The 6,271-nt window shown below is 38.7% G+C and overlaps 1 non-coding gene across 1 annotated transcript; it reads right to left on the bottom strand.

The window, feature by feature from the left end:
- Positions 1 to 1,548: 1,548 nt before the first annotated feature.
- On the bottom strand, positions 1,549 to 1,655 carry LOC138088839 (U6 spliceosomal RNA). Its single transcript, XR_011145747.1, has one exon. It is a non-coding gene; the product is annotated as a U6 spliceosomal RNA (small nuclear RNA).
- Positions 1,656 to 6,271: the final 4,616 nt, after the last annotated feature.

Genomic DNA, 6,271 nt, shown 5'->3' with positions numbered 1-6,271 from the left:
TGTGGGGTCACACAGAGTTGGACACGACTGAAGCGACTTAGCAGCAGCAGAATGACTGAACTGAACTGAATTGGCCTTAAACATGGTTTGGCTCATTCCAGGTGTAGACCAGTTACAGAGGAGAAACAAGAGAGCCGAATGAATATATAGAGAAAAATTACAAATCTGGTTCATCTCATTTAAACTGTGCTGCATAGATAGGATATGGATGACACACACAGGCAGGGGTGGTTCGGTGTTGATAAGATTAACAGGTGATAAGTTTTGATGGAACTGAGGAATTTATGGAGTTGAGGAAGTACAGAGAATAATCCTTTTCTGTCCTCAAGGAGTTCAAAAGTTAGTGGGCAGTTAAACAACATACACACAAACACACATGCAAAGACACACAAAATCTAAGTATAAACAATTCAGATGGCATTCTGAGATCCTTTATGTATTTGAAAATTGTATATATATATAAATATGTTTTTTTTGATGTTAATGATATAATTAAATGTGCTCTTGTAAACCTGTTAATCTCTATGGTAGGAATATACATGTTCAGTATAAGTGTGGCAGAACAATTTCATGATGGCAGAACAGTGTGGACAGAAAGTGTAAGACTGTCCCTGTGGACATAGCCTAGATGATGACAGCTTGAATTCTTTCTAGGGTTGTTCACTCTTTAAAACTTTGATAACAAGAGTAGTCTTTTTGGTTCATGATGGCAGATTGATTGCCTTGTATATTTACATTTTACTAGGTTCACTGATGTGACTGTTAAAATTGACTATTTGTTAAAATACAAATTGACTGTTTGTTTCACAATGACGACTTGATAGGCTTTTGAAAGCAGTTATATTTACGTTTTACAGGATCTGCTATTCTGAATGTTTGTCAGTACAACAGGATCTACCTTTGACACTTGCTTTTAAGCAAAAACCAAGAAGAGCAAGTTTGAAAGTGTGTTTGAAGGTTCTGAACAGAGCATGTGTCTACCCGGGAAGGTTCTCCTCCACGAAGCAGTATGTGTGTGGAGGATGCACGTGAATGAATCAAGGAAGGACTGCAGGTCTGCCAGCCTGAGAATCTCAGCTGCCACATTCGAGCACCCTTGTTATTACATGAGGTTTCAGAAAAATGGATGGGGTGGGGAATGGTTTGTTTATTACAGCAGAAATGTGGCTTTATGTCCAAATATCAGAGAGGATAAGAAGTTGGTGTGTTGGTTCAGAAAGACTGGTAGATGACAGATATAGGTGGGTAGGTAGATAGGTGGGTAGGTGGCTGACTGAACAGTGGCTGGTGCTCAGTAAGTAACATGTGTACATTAGTTTTGGTTATTATCTTTGACAAAATCCACCTTCTTTATTGTCTCATTTATTCAGGTCATTCGATGGTGGCAAGTACCCCATTTTATTTTTTTCAACATGAATCAGCCATAGGTACACATATATCCCCTCCCTTTTGAACTTCCCTCCCATCTCCCTTCCCATCCCACCGCTCTAGGTTGATACAGAGTCCCTGTTTGAGTTTCCTGAGTCATACAGCAAATTCCCGTTGGCTGAAAACATGGAACACTTCACGAATTTGTGTGTCATTCTTGTATAGGGGCCACGCTAATCTTCTCTGTATCATTCCAGTTTTAGTATGTGTACCACTGAAGTGAGCACAAATACTCTATTTTTAACATAAAAGATAAAACCTGAGTTTTAATAATGCATATTTTGTTGGGTCTCCAGAGGTGTTGCTTTATGACAGACATTTGGCTGTAGAAGACCTGAATTGGGGCATGAAACAGTGAAATCCTAATTTTCTCATTACTTGGGGAAGGCTCAAAGATTGGTGTATTTAAAAAAAAAAACCTTTAAATCTTGGATAGTCTCTTTGGTATGCCTAGTTTTTTAAGAAGAGAGTGATAGAATTCCAAACCATAGTGCTTCCCTGAGTGTACAAAAAAATCAATCTAAATAAATATTTTAAAGACAGCCAATTATTGGACTTGAGCCATAAAACCATGTCAATGGTGGTTTTTCTTTTTTCCTTCTCTTTTACCATCATGACTGTAACTTAGTACTGTCTTCTCTCTGACTTCTCAATTTGGTTTTACCTCTAAGTAACCCTGATCATGTGCTTCTATAGTCTTGTCAAAAAATTTCCCTCATCTTCCTGCTCTCCCTCCAGGCCATAACCTGGGCCCTAATGTTTTTCAAGAAAAATTGATTTTTCTCTGTCAGAAAGAAATCATTATATATTTAATATTTTATACTTGTTTTCAGTTGAGATGAATCTTCAGGAATCTACATAGATGGTTGTGGAATGACAGATGAGTCAGCATGATTTGACCTACTTGGGATTAGCTTGAAGATTCATCTGTTTACTAGTATTTGTCTTTGTAAATATTTGATGGTGATGGTGTTTAGAAGTCACAATGGTGTTTCATAATTTATAGGAGTAATATTTTAAAATCCGATGTCACTTTTCTCCCCCTGTAGATGAGTCTTCTCTTGTTCTAGTCTTTAGCATCTTAAGTAATAGTAGTATTAGTCTCTCAGTTGTGTCTGACTCTTTGCAACCCCATGAATGGTAGCCCACCATGCTCCTCTGTCCATGGAATTCTCCAGGCAAGAATACTGGAGTGGATAGCCATTCCCTTCTTCAGGGGATCTTCCCAACTCAGGGATTGAACTGGATCTCCTGCACTACAGGCAGATTCTTTGCTATCTGAGCCACCAGGGAAGACCTTAGTATCTTAAGGATTCTAACAAAGTTTCCTGATGAAGTAGGTGGCCTCACTGGAAACAAAAATACTGAATGACTTAGTGAGGGTGAGGGTTATATGCAGGACCTTGTCACTCTGGTTCCAAACTACATATCCTTTCTAGTGTGTCACACCCTTGGGTATCTTCAGTTATTGTTCAGATTTCTCTATACTTTATTATCTTTGTATCTTCTAGGACTTCAGAATATATCTTGAATGTAGTAAGTAACTTTTGTAAGAATTATTTTTATGTTTTAAATTAATTGGAGCTCATGGTAATTATTTACTACTTAACGTTTAAAATTTTGGTTATTTTAAAAGATACATTAGAGAATTCCTGGTGGTCTAGTTGTTAGACTATGAGCTATCGCTGCTGAAGGCCTGGTTCCATCCCAGGTTGGGAAACTTAAGATCCCAATGTGGCTGAAAAAAAAAAGTTGTGTTAATGAAACAGACACACAGTAATGGTGGGCACTGGTCATCTTACAGGATAAATAATTGTTCTGTCTTGACTCATTCAGATTCATGTTCAAAAGGACTTTCAGGCTGGGGACCCTCTTGGCTATATCACATTCCTGGGTAGGATTTTATTTTAACAATACTGGATCTGCTTTGAGAAAAGGGCATAGTGTATTAGAATGACATGGTGACATAAAATAGGCTTCTAATCACCCTCTTCTTTCTTTTTTTTAATTTTCAATGCTGGCAATCATCTTTTTATTTTTTAGTGCCTGATGGTTTTTAAAAAATGTTATTTCTGTTCAGTAGGCTGAAAACAATACTGTTAGTAATAGTAATGTGAAAATGCAGAATTCAAAGCGAGTATTACCAAAATAAATTTGGTAATAAATACTCCTGTTGTGGCCAAGTTGGGGGAAGACACCTGACCGCACTAGGCCTTTTCTCCTCCTCTGAGACAGATATGTGGCTGCTTCTGGGCTGGGTGCCCAGGACTCACTTGTAGAGGTCAGCCCCCAACACAGACAGAGGGACTGGAGGCCCTGAGCTGTCCTGAGGGCCTGCAGGTGTCCGGGTCATGTGTCTTCAGAGTCACTTCTGGCTCAGCTGATGCTCCTGGGCTGGTAGGAATCAGGCTCTACAGGCAATATGAAGATATAGAAGGCTTCCCTGATGGCTCATCAGGTAAAGAATCTGCCTGTAATGCAGGAGACACAGGAAATGTGGGTTTGATCCCTGGGTTGGGAAGATCCCCTGGTGGAGGAAATGGCAACCCACTTCAGTATTCTTCCTTGAAGAATCCCATGGACAGAGAAGCCAGGCGGGCTACAGTCTATGGGGTCATAAAGAGTTGGACACAACGGAGCACTAGAATATAAAAGACAAATACACATCTCAAGTTTGAGCTGATGTCTCGTGAAAGGGTGTTAGGTATTGTTTCGTGTCCTGAATTTCAGTAGAATCTCTCAGAAATTTTGAATATGTCTCCTTTATTAAAAATAAAGCAAAAATAATATAAATGACAATATCCATAATCACTTAACCAGAACACTGCTCAGAAAGCATTCCATTCATTAAAATTGTAACAAAGGTATTTTGATGGAAAGCAGAATGTTTGAATAAACCTTGACAAGAGATATGTGCTTGGGATTGGAAAACACATTCAACTGTGAATCATTTTAATGGATTTGTTTCTTGTTGGCAATAAAAGTATTTTCAGGAAAACTTGTGAATTAAATGTTTAATGTCATACTTTATTATTATTATGATTTTTAATTGGAGAATAATTGACTTACAATGTTGTGTTGATTGCTGTATAGCAAAGTGATCCGGTCATACATGTATGTACACTCTCTTTCACGTTCTTTTCCGTTATGGTTTATCCCAGGATATTGAATAGAATTGCCTGTGCTATATAGTAGGACCTTTTATCTGTTTATCTGTTCTGTATATAATATTTTGTGCCTGCTAATCCCAAGTTCCCACTCCATCCCCCCCAACTCCACCCCTCAGCAACTGCAAGTCTGTTCTCTATGTCTGAGTCTGTTTCTGTTTCGTGATAGTTTATCTCGTACTTCAGAGTATTCACATTCATATTGAATTACAGTGTTAAAGAAATAAAAGCTTCAGTGCAATTTTTAGAAATTTCACCTTTTATTTTTACCAAAATCCAGATAACTGTATAAGAATATCCAGAAACAGATGTCAAATGCATTTATATACTGAAGAAATATGAATGATGATATGTAGCATCTTTTCCTTCCTCAGTTGCAGTATGGAAGGAGAATTAGGAGTAAGACTGAAAGGCCTTCCTTGTGTGGAAAGAGCCAGTTTCTCTCCTAGGCCCCATCCTGGGGAGAATTATGAAAATAGTCAAACTGTTTCCTGCATCATATGTTTCAGATGAGACTGAGAATACAATGTGTACAAGATCCCACATGTATACACACATCACACGTGTAGGCCACAACTTACATTATGTGCATAAGCAACATGCACATATGTGTACATATATGCATGTACACACATGTCTGCAAATGTGTATATAGACATATATATGTGCATACATACATATCCTTCTGCATGCATTGGTATGTGTGTTTAATAAAATATGGGAACGGAATTGTCATTCTTTAATAAGAAATGTTGGTATGGAGGTAGATTTGGGAACTCAAGGAAGAATAGTAATGATTTTTGAACATTAAAGAGATTATCCAGAGAAAGAAATGTGACAAATTCTCTCAGGACAAAGTTAGTATCCCGAGTTAACTCAGTGTGGACTGGCCACGTGGCTTTCAGCCAGCATAGGAGTTCCTGGAACACACGGAGGACTGTGCAGTTTACTGGGTCATTGACTGGAGCTGGGAACAGTGCATAAAGAGGGCCATTATCTCTGTATGGCCTCATACAGCTCTACTGCAGACCGTAGGTTGGCTGTCCTGCCTGCCAGCCCCAACGGCCAGAGCACGGGGCAGTCGTAAATAATGAGAAGTGGCCTTGGTGCCACAGGTGAGGTGTCTGTGGCTCTAGGTTCTGTTTGGAGAATTGTGGCTGAACCTTTAGGGGTGAGAGGTCAGGAGCTGTTGAGTTTTGGACCCTGGCTGTCTGGGTAATTGTGTATAATGGCTAAAGTAATCACCTGTTCCATTAACCAGCAGACTTCTGTCGTATTAATCCATCATCAAAAAAGCACAGAACAAAGATTTTAAAATACATTATAAATGAACCCTCTGGCATTGACGCTGGCAGGAGATTTTAGAATTTTTGCCTTTTGTAGCTGTTATAGGATATTCAGAAACATGTGTGCCAATCCAATTAGCTGACTTTCCCTATACATTTAGACGTGGCACAATCATTTAACTTTGAAATTTTAAGTGTTTTTATCCAAAACAATCTGTACTTCTCATTTGTCAGAGTGCATTTCCCGAAGCTTCCAAGTTGCTGAAAGGTGACTTTTTGGTAACTTGTTTGACTGTTCAAACACAATTTATTTCTGCCACCTGTTATTTTTCTCCCTGGATTTTTGAGAAGTTGTTTCTGGCCCATTTGATCACCCTATAAAAGCCTCCC

This window comes from Capricornis sumatraensis, chromosome 11 (assembly GCF_032405125.1).
Source record: "Capricornis sumatraensis isolate serow.1 chromosome 11, serow.2, whole genome shotgun sequence".
Taxonomy (NCBI): Eukaryota; Metazoa; Chordata; class Mammalia; order Artiodactyla; family Bovidae; genus Capricornis; species Capricornis sumatraensis.
The sequence above is the reverse complement of the archived record's forward strand: the minus strand, read 5'-3'. Positions and strand labels throughout refer to the sequence as shown.